General features: G+C 32.6%; 1 protein-coding gene and 1 pseudogene across 1 annotated transcript in view; one reads left to right on the plus strand and one right to left on the minus strand.

The window, feature by feature from the left end:
- The window catches only part of LOC145971779 (uncharacterized), a 55,756-nt gene that overhangs the window by 12,258 nt on the left and 26,680 nt on the right, over nt 1-16,818 (plus strand). The window lies entirely within an intron of this gene.
- LOC145971784 (uncharacterized) lies at nt 1,802-5,453 on the minus strand (annotated as a pseudogene).

A 16,818-nucleotide genomic window follows, 5' to 3' on the forward strand; every position in this document is an offset into this window, starting at 1 on the left:
TTTAGAAATATTAATATAAGAATTTTATCTGCGACCAAAAAACGTACCGAGTGTGATATGTATTTCCATAATGGAATATCAAAGTTAATCACTAGAAACCGCCATATTGGATCTGCCAGTTTAAATTTTGCAATTTTGTCTATAGATTCATCATAAGAGACTCGAAAAACGCGAACATATCGAATTTGATCTTCTCCATAATGAAATAACAAAATTGATCCGCCATATTGGATCCGCCATATTGAATTTTGAAATTTCGATCCTTGATTCGTCACCAGCAACGCAAAAAACCCTTATAGATAAACTTTCATGTAAAATACGAATTTATTTGCTCTCATCAGTTTTAGTACAAAACGTTGATTTCGGGTGTACCAGTGAACTGGTTAAAGCAACCAAATTACGCATAATGAGAAATAGTACTGGACAAAATAAATCATACACCTTTCAACAAATTGAATTTGTTAGTATAACTATTCTTTTAACAAGCAAATAGATTATTAGATACAGGAAAGTCGAAGCATTTTAAAGTATTTAAATAAAGAAAATATGAAATAATAAAAATTATGCTCAATTCTTTTGTAAAAAATTTATTATTCAATATTGTTATATTTTGCCCTGGACAAAATAAATCATACACTTTTAGAAGTAATAGTTAACAAATAAATCAAGTTAATTCTAATGGTGATTAGTACTTGGTATGGCCACCTTTGGCTTTCAATGTTGCTTCAAGTCGGCGAGGCATACTCTCGACTAATTTCTTTAAGTATTTAGGATCAATTTCCTCCCAGGCCTTCTGGAGTGTTGCATAATACGATGTCTTGTCACTTACGTTCGTTTTATTCTGAATAAAAGCGATTCGAGTTTGCCAAGAAGTACGTGAATATGTCTCTAGACTTTTGGAAAAAAGTATTGTGGTCTGATGAGAGCAAGTTTGAATTATTTGGACAAAAACGACGGTCTAGGGTGTGGCGGAAACCTGGTGAGGCTCTTAAAGAAGTAAATATTCAGAAGACTGTAAAACATGGAGGCGGTAATATTATGGTATGGGGATGCTTTACATGGTCTGGTATCGGTAATTTGGCTCGAATTGAAGGCATTATGACGGCAGAAGGATATATTGATGTATTGTGCGAGAATTTGGAAGAATCTCTTTTGAAATTGGGTTTAGAAAACAACTTTATCTTCCAGCAAGATAATGACCCTAAGCATAAGGCGAAGAAAACCACTGCATTTTTCAAATCTAATGAGGTAAAACTGCTCGAATGGCCGCTACAATCACCAGATTTAAACCCAATTGAAAATTTGTGGGCTTATTTGGACGTGAACGTGAATAAAACGAACGTAAGTGACAAGACATCGTACTATGCAACACTCCAAAAGGCCTGGGAGGAAATTGATCCTGAATAGTTAAAGAAATTAGTCGAGAGTATGCCTCGCCGACTTGAAGCGGCATTGAAAGCCAAAGGTGGCCATAACAAGTACTAATCACCATTAGAATTAACTTTATTTATTTGTTAACTATTACTTCTAAAAGTGTATGATTTATTTTGTCCAGGGCAAAATATAACAATACTAATAATAAATTTTTTACAAAAGAATTGAGCATAATTTTTATTATTTTATATTTTCTTTATTTAAATACTTTAAAATGCTTCGACTTTCCTGTATCTAATAATCTATTTGCTTGTTAAAAGAATAGTTATACTAACAAATTCAATTTGTTGAAAGGTGTATGATTTATTTTGTCCAGTACTATAGATATTTATCTATATACTCGAAATGCCATTGTAACATTCATTTTCTAATAATATTTAGGCTTAATATGATATTCATCCAAATGATAACTAGATTTTAAGTTAAAACTACGAGAATTTTTGATAGCAAGTATTGTATACCAATGTTTTAAAGAAACTACTCCATCTGGAGTCTGTATATAAGAAGGAATAACAATATGAAAGTGTTTAATGTTCAATTGAATGTTAAACATATAGTACGCGCTAGTATGTTAAAAAATATAAATAAATATGAAAAAAAATTATTACATTAAAATCGCTGATTATTACATTTTACATTAAAATTGTTAATTATTACACTTTTTGATTATTAAATTAAATAATAATTAGAAAGAAACTGTATGTAGTACTGTATAAATTTAGATCCTTTAATTTTTGCTGTTTCTGATATAAATTTTTACTCACCCAAATTCCTGCATATCGATCAAACTGAGAAAAATAATTTCCGATACATTTTATTAAATATGGAAAATAAGAAATAAACCACAAACATCGTTCGATATCTACAATATACTAACACATTTTTCCGTTACTCCAAATATGTTTCACATAGAGCGGTTTTTTTCTTTTGTTCTTCCGAAGTATATTGATCTAAATCAACAAAGCCTTCGATTTTTAGATTTGTGCGATTAAAATATAAAGTTTTCGATAATTTCATTTCATCCAACAATAAAACACCTATAAGAATTTATTATGGCTATTAAAATATATGACATTTATCAATTATTACATAAAAATTACATTCCTTCTGTAGTTATTCGATTTAGTAAGTAATATTTCATAATAAAAAGTTTTTATATGTTAATAAAATTGATATTTTGTAAATCAAATATTTTTGTAAATTTTTGTAAATCAAATATTGTTTATATACCTCGCACATCGTTCAATTCCATGTTTGCCGTTTTCTTTTTCAATATTTAAATATGCTCGTTTGAAAACCATAACAACCTTTAACAAACTTAATATAACGATTCAGTGTTGTAATTGAAGGTAGTGTTAGGATATTGTGAGACCTCAAATGATTGTACGTTTTTGTGCTTTTAATTCGAAGCAAAATGCATTCATAGATCCATTCATTTGAATATCTCATTTTTTTCTTATCTTTTGCTGCTGCAAAACAAGCTTGAACTGATTGTTGTTGATTTTGTGGTAATTTTGTAATAATTTCTTTGATTATTTTTTCATTAGATTGAGAACATTTATGTTTCAAATGTGTTATTTTGTTGTACAATTTTACAATCTATACAAAATTTTATATTAAATATTATATAATGAAAGATGAATTCCAAAAACTGTAATTTGTAAATATATTTAATATACTTTATTTCGAAGCCTCTTTTCTCGATGTTTGTAATTTAAATTTGATATTTGTAATTTTTTGTTCTTATCTCTTAATTTTTGAATTAATGTTAAATTATGCGATTTTCTTAATGACATCTTCCAATTTCTCCTACAAACTGAACATCTCATTTTCTCTCCTACTCTATACTAATTTTTAATTACGAAACCATGACAATTTGTAATGCTGTTAATATATTTCATTTAAAATATATGTTTTTAAAGAAATGAAGGCTGAACTTTCGAAAACGACTCACGCTCGATTGCAATGAATTTTTGTAGAAACACTGTAAATGATGTCAAATGAATATCCTTAAACGGATTTTTATCAATTTTTGCTAAAAACATTAAAATAAGGGGGGCAGAACGCACTGTGTCCACGTATACATTTTTCCACGCGAAGCGAGGTTCTACATGGGTTTGCAACTTTCCACGCGAAGCAAGGTGCAACCTGAATTTATGTGTCTAGTTTTTTGATAGTGGAGCCCCCCGCAGGGGGACGAAATCCACTGTGTCCACGCATATACTTTTCCACGCGAAGCGAGTCTCACATATGTTATCAAGATCATCACTCTGAGTAATGTTGTGAAGGTTTTAGTCGGCGGTCATTGTTTATTAAAAAGATATAAACAAAAGAAGTTTCATAAGTTGATTAATACATTTATCGAAAGAAAAGTCAATTGTTGCATAATTTCACATAGATTTGTAACTTTCTATGCAAAGTGAAGTGTATCCCGCATCACAAACACGGGTTGAGTTAGTTATATCTTCTGAAAGTGGAGCCCCTCGCAGGGAGGCGGAACATACTGTACCTACGCATGTACTTCCTAAGATGAAGCAAAATTTACTCTTAATAGAGGTCAAGATTAAGTGAACTTTGCTTCATCTTGGAAAGTACATGCGTGGACAGTGTGTTCCGCCCCCCTGCGGGGGGTTCCACTTTCAGAAGATATAACCTTACCCAACCCGTGTTTGTGATGCGGGATACACTTCATAGAAAGTTACAAATGTAACATTTTTCGCGCACAAATAATTTAATAACTCATCATATTTTGTTGTTAAAGCAAGAAACTCGTAGAACTTCATGTTAACTGTACAATAATCTGTCTTGTACTAACTCACCTTTTCTTAAATATTTTCAAAGTCATAAAAAATATTAAAAACATAGAAGCCTATCATTGTTCCACTAACTGATTTTAATATAAGAAAAGTAAACAACGTCAAACGACAACATAGTTTGTACACGGTGTCATAAAATTACATATTATTCATTAGACATTTTTTGTTTATAACTTTTTAATAAACATTTTTTGTTTATAACTTTTTAATAAACATTTTTTGTTTATAACTTTTTAATAAACATTTTAATGACCGCCGACTAAAACCTTCACAACATTACTCAGAGTGATGATCTTGATAACATATGTGAGAATTATTGAAATCGGGAGATGGTCCGTATAAATAAATAATTACCAAATATTTTTAGCATTAAATGTTTGTATCGTAAAAATCCGCTTAAGGACATTCATTTGACATCATTTACAGTGTTTCTACAAAAATTCGTGACAATCGAGCGTGAGTCGTTTTCGGAAGTTTATCCGGCTTTTATCAAAAATCGCGAACAATTTTTAAATAAATCGGGTACGCTCTATCAAATGGTGATATTTTCAACTTTTGATTCCAACCGTAAATACGCCATCCGGATCGGAAGTTGAATTTTTTTAGGGGAACATGATACTTTTTATTACAGATTCGAATTGTACATGAAAAAATAAGAAACTTTTGTATCAAAAGGTTTTTTTTAAAAGTGCCTCTGTCAATCTTAAAATTGACCTTGAAAGTAACTATGATGAAATAATGAACTTCAACTTTCACGGCTACTTTCGTCAGTCGTTTTCACGGCTACTTTCGTCAGTCGTCTTCACGGCTACTTTCGTCAATTGTTTTCACGGCTACTTCTCATCAGTCGTTTTCACGGCTGCTTCTCATTGTGTAATGTATCGGGCTGCTGTCATGCCCGGAGGTATGACCATTAGGTTCGTGCGTTGGGTTGTGGTAATCCCTGCCCAAACCATCACCCCATTGAAAGTTCGAATTGGTGCGATACAGGCATGGTCGAATCTTTCTCCACGTCGACGCCAGACACGAATTAATGAGATTCTCCGTCTACAGCTTTTGCCATTCCGGGAAAGAATTGGAAATCAATTTATCCTGATGCATGATAACGCTCGTCCTCATACCGCTGCGCTGACAAGGGAATTTTTGCGGGACCACGACATCACTGTCCTCGACCCAGCGATGAGCCCGGAACTTGAATCCCATAGAACACGTTTGGGATTTAATAGGTCGTCAGTTGATTGTCCAAGACATCCAACAACATTAGTTGAACTGGAAAGAGTCCTCCAGGAGATCTGACAGAAAATCCTTCAAGCTGAAATCAGTAGATGCATTAATATGAGGGATAGATTAAACAAGGTGATTAATCGAAAGGGCAGCAACACCTCATTTTAAATTAATAGCGCGCGCACACACACGCACACACACACAGCAGAGAGGGTTTGGAGTCATTAAATACCATGGGAATGACGAACCGGGGGGTCCTTATCTCTGCTAACACACACACACACACACACACATAATATGCAAACTCCGACCGAGCAACCTCCTCGTAGTGCACATCGGGTAACGCGAATGCCGGCGGTACTTAATCAAAATCTTGCAAAATGCAAGGTTTACTTTGGAACCCGATAACTCAGCTCCTAGGCATGCCAGAGCAATTTTCTTTACGGCATTTTAAAGGGAAAGTTCCCAACTTTAAAACTAATATAGTAATATTTTTTGCCTCGTCCTTGCTTTGCCCGTGGAAAGCTGCAAAGTCATGAAATTTTCAGGACTCTAACACTACCTGCTTTTGGTCTTCACAAAAAAGATAGTTTAATGGGACGGAAAATTTCACTTAAGCCATTTTAAAGTAGAGGCTTCACCCTTTAAATCGCGTTAAGAGAAATTGTCCTGCGATCCCTAGAACCTGAGATACAGCCTCTTAAAAATCGACAAAATTTGCAGGTTTTAAAGTGCTTCCTTAATTGTTTTGAGTAGTGTGTATATATATATATATACAGGGCGATCCTGAAAAACGTTATGTCTTTAAAATGACGTATTCCTGACACCATTCTAAGACAATTTTTCCTTTACCAAAATTTGATTTGAAGCGTAGTTTTTGAATTATGAGCAAAAATAGTTAGTAAATCACGCGTCGGGTACAGAAGGCAGGCAGGAGCGGCGCGGCGTGCCGCGAGCGCGGGCGCAGCTGACCGCCCGACGGGTGATTATCACCGCATGAGTCGCTAACTATTTTATCTTATAACATAAAATTATGCTTTAAATAAAATTTTGGTAAAGAAGAAAATGTCTTAGAATTACGTCAGAAATACGTGTTCCTTAAAATAACGTTATTTTAATAATGAAAAGTTGTTCCGGATCGCCGGCCGTCCGACGTTGCAATCAGCTGATTGCTACACGCGATGTGTGTATGGCGGAGTGTGTGCGTAAGAGAGAGAGAGAAAGAGAGAGAGAGAGGGAGGGTAGGAGGGACAGACATTCATACACACGCACGCACTTTTTTCTCGCTCTCTTTCTCTCTTTTACGCAACACTCATACACTCTCTCATTCAGTCTCTCACTCACACTCTCTCGGTCACTCACTCACTCACTCACCTGCTTACTCACTTGCTCACTCACCTTGTAGCAGCGTAGCGAATCTTCATGCTATGTATTGTTGTTATCTGCTGCACGGTTATGATTGCTAGAGATGCGCGACACATCGAAATTTTTTCGATTATTAATCTCACACTCGATTGACACAATATAGATTACACGATAACGAGTTTACTGTTTATTCACTCACTATTGATTTATCGATATCAAAAATTACTTTCAAAGAAACGCGAATGCAAACAACACATGACTCGATGCGAAGCGACGGACCGCGGAGACTGCGCGACCACAAGAGTTATGTTGCCAGAAACGCGACACGCGACATCTAACAAACGACTTGCGCGTGGCGCGTGATTGACGCGAGATAAGACGAACGATCGGCTAAAACCTTCGCATTGCGGATGCGGTAGAAAACATGAAACGTATAATGACATACTTAAAAAATTAATTATTTATTATAAATAATAACTATTTCTAATTATAATAAATAATTATTATTTATTATAATTAGAAATAGTTATTATTTATAATAAATAATTAATTTTTTAAGTATGTCATTATACGTTTCATGTTTTCTACCGCATCCGCAATGCGAAGGTTTTAGCCGATCGTTCGTCTTATCTCGCGTCAATCACGCGCCACGCGCAAGTCGTTTGTTAGATGTCGCGTGTCGCGTTTCTGGCAACATAACTCTTGTGGTCGCGCAGTCTCCGCGGTCCGTCGCTTCGCGTCGAGTCATGTGTTGTTTGCATTCGCGTTTCTTTGAAAGTAATTTTTGGTATCGATAAATCAATAGTGAGTGAATAAACAGTAAACTCGTTATCGTGTAATCTATATTGTGTCAATCGAGTGTGAGATTAATAATCGAAAAAATTTCGATGTGTCGCGCATCTCTAGCAATCATAACCGTGCAGCAGATAACAACAATACATAGCATGAAGATTCGCTACGCTGCTACAAGGTGAGTGAGCAAGTGAGTAAGCAGGTGAGTGAGTGAGTGAGTGACCGAGAGAGTGTGAGTGAGAGACTGAATGAGAGAGTGTATGAGTGTTGCGTAAAAGAGAGAAAGAGAGCGAGAAAAAAGTGCGTGCGTGTGTATGAATGTCTGTCCCTCCTACCCTCCCTCTCTCTCTCTCTTTCTCTCTCTCTCTTACGCACACACTCCGCCATACACACATCGCGTGTAGCAATCAGCTGATTGCAACGTCGGACGGCCGGCGATCCGGAACAACTTTTCATTATTAAAATAACGTTATTTTAAGGAACACGTATTTCTGACGTAATTCTAAGACATTTTCTTCTTTACCAAAATTTTATTTAAAGCATAATTTTATGTTATAAGATAAAATAGTTAGCGACTCATGCGGTGATAATCACCCGTCGGGCGGTCAGCTGCGCTCGCGCTCGCGGCACGCCGCGCCGCTCCTGCCTGCCTTCTGTACCCGACGCGTGATTTACTAACTATTTTTGCTCATAATTCAAAAACTACGCTTCAAATCAAATTTTGGTAAAGGAAAAATTGTCTTAGAATGGTGTCAGGAATACGTCATTTTAAAGACATAACGTTTTTCAGGATCGCCCTGTATATATATATATATATATATATATATATATATATATAGGGTCTTCAAAAAGTCCCGGAACGCTAAAATATCTCGAAAACGATCAACTATAATGAAAAATATGTAAGAAACAAAGTTATAGGACTAAATAAAATGTACTTAATGATGATAAGAATTTGACCTTGGATGAAGTACTCAAGGTCATATGAAGGTCAAGTTGATTTTTTTAAATAGAACCCCATTTTTTATTACATATTCTTATAGCTTATTTCAAGAGCTTTCCAAAACACTATAATTAAGTATTTTTTCGTTAGGTATATCTCGAGTTATGAGGCTTGAAATCATTTCTTAATTTTACATAAACCGTAAAATATCTTGTAAAATATTAATTTTTCGATTATCTTATCTTAATACTTTTATGTAGAAAACAATAAGAGTAATCAATTGGTGTAAAGAAAACATAATTATTTCGAAGAAAAAATATGTAATTTCCAATTAACAATTCCATATTTTTTCTTAAAAACAACTGTATGTTTTCTTTACACCAGTTGATTACTCTCATTATTTTGCACATAAAAGTATTAAGGTAAGATAAACGAAAAATGAATATTTTACAAGATATTTTACGGTTTATGTAAAATTAAGAAATGATTTCAAGCCTCATAACTCGGAAAGTACTTAATGAAAACTAACTTAATTATAATGTTTTGGAAAGCTCTCGAGATGAGCTGCAAGAATATGCAATAAAAAGTAGGCAGTTCCGTTTAAAAAATTGAAGGTGATCTTCACGTGACCTTCAAGTAACTATTCAAGGTCAAATTAATGACACCATCTTATGTCCCCCTTGAAACAATAATACGTTGAAATAATAATAATGCTAATAACTAAAAGAAAAAGGAAGGAGTTTTTATTCTTCCTTGCGCTGCAATCACGCGTTACTAGTTCTTACTTGCCAATTATTAATTAATATTTAATTATTATTTTTTGAGCCAATTTTTTATTTTTTTTATTTTAATATTATCAAGAGACACGGTAGTGTCCCGCACTAAGTTCATGCGAAGCATTAGCGAGGCACTCTGTGTATCTATACGCGAGTCGCGGACAGTTGAGAGTAACTCAGATTACCCGGATTTCAATAATGGCTGAACGGATCGAAATCTTACTAGGCTTAATCGATCGAGCAAGTTTGAATTATATGAAGAAAGTATCTTTATTTTTGCACTGCGTGATCCATAAACGGAGATATCATGAAAAAGTCGAAATACGGAAATTTTCATTTGTACGTTCATTCATTAACTTATACAAATTAATAAAACGTAAAAAAAATTTTAATTAAAAAAACTTGGCACTGTCAATAAAATTCGCACATATTCCAATTTAATATATATTTAAAATTTAGAACATATTCTAATTATTAATTTTAATTATTATAGTCTAACATTTAAATTTAATTACTTAATTTCTTTAATTAATTTGTATTGATTTATATTTGGAAATTTAGACTTTTAAGCTGAACAATATACTAATAAAATTGGCAGCGCCAAGTTCTTTTAATTAGAATTTTTTTACTTTTTTGTTTTATATTCGTATTAATTTGTACAAGTTTTCTTCCTTGTACTTCTATTTATCTTGTACAAATTTTTATCCTTAGTTGGCGCAATTTTTATATATTACTATTTTTGTAGACAAGATAACAGTTAGATACAATTAGCACATGAACTTGGCACCCTTTTTTTACCTTTTCTATTAAAAAGGTAAGTTTTTAGAGATTTTAATATAACAATAAATTTGTTTATACATATTTGCAAGATTTAAAGAAAAAAAAAATCAAAAATATCGCCCTAATAATATCTAATGTTCATTCTTTCAAACGTTTACAAAAATCATGCGGTCTATTTAATGCTTATGTATGTTTTGCAGATGTAACGCTTTACTATTATTTCGCATTCATACGTACGCGTATACGTCTGCACACGTGTATTTATCAAAACGCGCAACGCGCGGACAGGAAAAGTAGAATGCAATTATTGTTAGCGAGCAAGAGAGTGAGCAAACGAGTAGCAACGGGCATTTCGGTCACGGCTGTTACCACTCCCACGTAAAACATAATGCGCCCGGCTATCATTACCGCTGCGTGATGCCACCCCTTCACCGAAAAAGGGGAATGACGTTCGTTGACGGGAGCGGGAAAGGGAAGGAGGAAATGGAGAGGGTGTAAAAAGAGCGGAGAGGGAGAGAACACTGCGCGTTTTCAGGAACCCCCGGGGCGCCGCTACTGGTGCCATTGCCCTCGTCTGCAACGGACGTGATTCGTTATCACGCTTTTGTGCGCGTTCGATTTAGAGCAGTCCGCGATATTAAACTGCGAAAGGAGAGAAAGAGGATAGTGAGAAAAAGAAAAAAGAGAAAGAGAGCGAAGAGAGAAGGGGCAAAAAACGAAATAGAATGACTGCAAAAATCGATGAGCTTTCGGTGAAAGATGATTTGCACGAGGCGATTATAGTTTTGCGAAAGAATTAGATATATTGGATTCATAGAAAAAGGAAACAAAATTTGACATACACATATATAGATATATATAAATATATATATATATATATATATATATATATATATATATATATCTTTCTGTGTGTTTGTTAAAATATAATATTATAAATAATTATTATATGTTTCAGACTCTAAAATGGTAAAGAATAATTACAAAGAAAATTTTTTTAGTTGGATCTATTAAAAATTATCTAAGAAAAAATTAATCAATCATGAATTGCATGATATTAAAAATTAGAATGCTTATATATTAAAAAAATATGAATATATATGAAAATACTTCTTTTTATGTATATTACATATATTTTGTAGATTAGATTTTTTGCGCTTATTATCACTTGTACAAACATCTGCATAAAAATGCGTATTTAAATATTTCAATTTTTTTCTCTCGATTTTTATGTTAATTATATCGAGCATTTTTAAATTATTTTTTTTAGCTATATTCTATGGTAGCGAAAATTGAGATAGCGACAAGATGTAATAAAAGGAATAGAAAGAGAGAGAAAGAAAGAGAGAGAGAGAGAGAGATTGATCTTTAGCTTTCTTAGCTATTTATAGGATACAATTTCAGATTACATTAAATAAAATAAAATATTCCTTTAACATTCTTCTTGTAGACATAAACTGCAACGCTTGCAGCACATGTTCCACTTTGGTATACCTATCACATTGCAATGCCCGATTTTGTGTTACTTGAAATTTATTTTTTATTCTATTTAAAAGACTCTTTTTCGATCTTTTTTAACATATAGACATAATGTTCTTTAAATATTTCATCTTTTCTATATTCATTTCCAACTTATTCGTATATATTTTAAATTTTAGATTACATTAAAAAATATATTAAAGCATTATATATTTTTACTCCATTAGCTCTTCTTTCTTCTGTAATTGCTACTGCTAACCAGCTCTTCTCCTCTCCTCCTGCATCGCTCTCTTGAATGTTGGACATTTCAAATCAAGCTCATCATTTATCTCCAAGTTATGTGCTTGAATTTTAGAAAGAGAGAGAGAGAAAGAGAGAGAGCTTTCCAGTCCTCACGTGATTCACTTTCGTGTGAAGCTCTCTCGAGATGGCATCGCTATCAAGCGAAGCATATTTCGAACCACATCGTCGTCCCCGAGTTCTCGTTAGCCTGCAACCTTTCTCACGCAACCTTCTTCTTGATGATCTCCACTTTCCGCTCCTTTTCCGACTTCCGGCATCACCGGGTCACGCTACAGCGTCTAGTCCGCCGTATCGCATTCAGATGAGCCTATTTTCCAGCCCGTTGGGATTGCTCTTTACACAATCATGCGCGATTACGAGAAAAGGTAGAGAGAGAGTGAGAAAAAAATTACCGTGGTTGAGAGCAGGAAGATCGAATAGAAAACGGGGCTCGATAAAAGCTCTGCCAACAGATACGCTCGAATGAACGCGACGATACAGAATTGCCTGCTCGAAGAACTGTGATTGCGACAAGATAACTCAACGATTCAGCTGACTTTGACTCGTCACATTACTAACTAATTTCAAGGAGAATACTCAAATGTATAATACTGTATAATACTGTATGTATTTTTATTTTCATTTTTGTTTTGAAGCGTCCTCTTGTTTAATATCCTTGGTCAATTTCTGGACGACAAATATAACGACGGCAAATATAACATTATAACATTTAATTAAATATCTTTTTATTAAAGCAATCTATTTAGCATTTTAATAAAGTTGAAAATTTATTCTCTACAAAATATATATTCTTAACAATTTTCTTCTTTTATTATTAATGGCATAAAACAAGGTGGATCTTGTTCATTCTGCCATTTTAACAATTTTTACATATTTTTTTTCGATATTGTTTTCTTGTGAGTAATTTGATAAAAAGATTGTATTTTTTTCTAAACAATTTATAATGTCATAACTTATTGAGCCTATTTTAAACAATCTATCATTGAGTTAAAATTCATAACACAAAATTTTACTTATAATTTTATGTTTTGTGTGTAATACAAAAAATATTTGAAAATATATAGAATATACACATATACAAAATATATAATATTTAGATATACGCATATACAGGGTGTCCTAGACCACCCGTACACCCCTTTTCTTTCAAAAACTAAGCATTTTAGAGAAAAACGTTTTCAACAAAAATTGTATGGTTTTGAGGGGAACATAAGATGGTGTCATTGGTTTGACCTTGGATGGCATCGTTAAGGTGAGGTCAAGGACACCTTTAATTTCTTAAATGGAACCACTTATTTTTTATTGCATATTCTTGTAGCTTATCTCGAAAGCTTTCCAAAACACTATAATTAAGTACCTTTTCGTTAAGTACTTTTTGAGTTATGAGGCTTGAAATAATTTCTTAATTTTACATAAACCGTAAAATATCTTGTAAAATATTCATTTTTCGATTATCTTACCTTAATACTTTTATGTACAAAATAATGAGAGGAATCAATTGGTGTAAAGAAAACACATAGTTATTTCAAAGACAAAATATGTAATTTGCAATTAACAATTTCATATTTTTTCTTAAAAACAACTATGTGTTTTCTTTACACCAATTGATTCCTCTCACTATTTTGTACATAAAAGTATTAAGGTAAGATAATCGAAAAATGAATATTTTACAAGATATTTTACGGTTTATGTAAAATTAAGAAATTATTTCAAGCCTCATAACTCAAAAAGTACTTAACGAAAAGGTACTTAATTATAATGTTTTGGAAAGCTCTCGAGATAAGCTACAAGAAAGTGCAAAAATATATAGGGTATTCCATTTAAAAAAATTAAAGTGACCTTCACGTGACCTTCAAATGACTCTTCAAGGTCAAACCAATGACACCATCTTATGTTCCCCTCAAAACCATACAATTTTTGTCGAAAACGTTTTTCTCTAAAATGCTTAGTTTTTGAAAGAAAAGGGGTGTACGGGTGGTCTAGGACACCCTGTACACTCGTCAACAAAATTATCGCATCGGTAATTTCATGTCAAATTTTCGCATAACTTCAAATAAGTATAACTCCGTCAAAAATGGTCGTATTTGAAACATTTCTTTTTTATTATCAAGCTTAAAGCCTCTATTTTAAAAATCATTTGTCAGATTTAAAATTTATCCTTCCCCCATCTCGTCATCTCCTTAAAAGTAAGGACGTATTACGTCTCCAATAAATTGCATAATTTGACGCATTCTATGGGATGGAATAAATTTTTTCGCAAATTTCATGATAAATCATCGTAAAATATTGACTTTTATGTGTGAATGAAAAAAAAATGAAGTTTGTACGATTTTTTTCCCGGAATTACGACATATCAAAGTTATCTATACATTTTTGTTCATTTATCGCCAGCATTAGCATTACCCGATGTGCATCACGAAGAGGTTGCTGGTCGGATTTGGCGCATCGTGCGTGTGTGTGTGCGTGTGTGTGTGTGTGTGTGTGTGTGTGTGTGTGTGTTGGATGACGGGAATGTGGAAATGTTCACATTTAAAAATGTATATTGCCGCCTCGTTTTCGGATAACACCGAGGAATAAAAAAAAATTTTTTCATGTTGCCAAAGGTTTAAGATCGGTTTATATATGTATATTTGAGGGTCCTGATTTCGTATTATATATTCACTTTGGCTGAATTGACTCTATTTTTAAAATAATTGAAATCGGTCAAATTTGATCTATTCTTAAATTGTAATTACCTCCCGAATGATTCAAATCTGCTTTACTTGACAAAACGACGTACATTCAATTCGTTATCAACCCTCCTCTAAAAAAATACCACTAGTTAAACTAACACTAATAAAACAAGAAACTTGTTTTATTAGTGTTAGTTTAACTAGTGGCTTCATTTGAGTAAATATACGAACATTCCTCACCGCGAAAATGAGTACTTTGCGAAAACAGTGTGTAAATAATCTTGATGTTTTCTGTTATATTGGTGGCAAATACACTGTTGTGGATAAAAATTATATGGGTATGTTTTTTTTTATATTGGCTTTATTTCTTTTATGAATATTTAGGCATAAGCATTTGCTCGAAAACTAGAGTCAATCTAGAAAAATTAACAGCATATTCGTAATCAGGAGCCCCTAATTATTCAAAATCGACTCATAAATCTTTGACAACAGATTGACTGTTCCCCAGTGTAATCTCTTGCAGAATCAAATATGCAATGAAATTCAAGCAACAATTAGAGCCTGCATCAATTTTTTTCTACGGGGGCACTTAAAATCCGTGTTTATGAAACACCAATGGAAAATGTAAACGATTTGCGTTGAAGAATTATACAAGAATGCAGAGCTATTCTTGTAGAAAGTTTTCAAAATTGTTCAGAATTTGAGAATCGTTTTATTATTTATTGTTTAGAAAACAACGGAGAACTTTTTGAACATTTGTTATTAAGAAACACGATAGTGTCTCGCGCCAAGTTCATGCGAAGCATTAGTGAAGCACTTCGTGTATCTATACGTGAGTCGGACAGTTGAGAGTAACTCAAATTACCGGATTCTATAACGGCTGAACGGATCGAATTCTTACTAGGCTTAATCGATCGAACAAGTTTGAATTATATCAAGAAAGTATCTTTTTGCGCTGCGTGATCTATAAACGGAGATATCATGATGCAAAATCGAAATATGGAAATTTTCATTTAAGAAACGTTTTTATCATCGTCCTCAACACATGTACACAACACATAGAAACAGAAAACGTACAGTTCCTACTCTCAACAGAAGATTACGCTAGCGATGCTTTACGATATTAATGACATGTGTCATTAACCGCATTTTGAGTAGTGACAAGTAATAAAGTGCAAGTTAAATAATAAATAATTAAAATATTAATTAAAAATTGGCAAGTAAGAGCCAGTAAGATATGATAATTGAAGCGCAAAGTAAATAATAAATATCTATTTTTACAAGCTAAATATAAGTATAATATAATATAATAAAAGTATATGTATAATATATATATATATATATATATATATATATATATATATGTATACAATGTCCCATTTTAAAAAACGCACCTCGATAATTCTTCAACGAAGTATTTTCATCAAAAATGTTTCAAACAAAAGTTGTATGGTTTCAAGGGGGACATAAGATGATGTCATTAATTTGATCTTGATTAGTTATTTGAAGGTCACCATCAATTTTCTAAATAGAACCGCCTACTTTTTATTGCACATTCTTGCAGTTAATCTCAAGAGCTTTCCAAAACACTGTAATAAAGTATTTTTTCATTGAATACTTTTCGAGTTATGAGACTTGAAATAATTTCTTAATTTTACATAAATTATAAAATATCTAGTAAAATATTCATTTTTCGATTATCTTATTTTAATACTTTTATGTACAAAATAATGAGGGAAATCAATTGATGTAAAGAAAACACATAATTGTTTCGAAAAAAAAAATATGTAATTTGCAATTAACAATTACATATTTTTTCTTAAAGACAACTATGTTCTTTCTTTACACCAATTGATTCCTCACATTATTTTGTGCATAAAGTATTAAGATAAGATAATCGAAAAATGAATAATTTATTCAACTTATACTTAATTTATACAACTTTTGTCTGAAACATTTTTGCTGAAAATGCTTCGATTGAAGAATTATCGAAGTGCGTTTTTTAAAATGGGACACCCTGTATATATATATATATATATATATATATATATATATATATATATACACACACACAATGTGTTCGAAAAGTCACGGACCGGTAAAATATCTAGAAAATAAGACATTAAAAAAAAATGTTTCATACAAAAATTGTTGGGTTTCAACAAATGCATCAAATAGCAAAACTTATTTGACCTTGAGCGTAATCATGGAGGAGTCTCAAAGTCAACTTTAAA

This window comes from Camponotus vicinus, unplaced genomic scaffold (assembly GCF_025532165.1).
Source record: "Camponotus vicinus isolate PSW18456_S1 unplaced genomic scaffold, iyCamVici1.0 SCAF_5, whole genome shotgun sequence".
Classification (NCBI taxonomy): Eukaryota; Metazoa; Arthropoda; class Insecta; order Hymenoptera; family Formicidae; genus Camponotus; species Camponotus vicinus.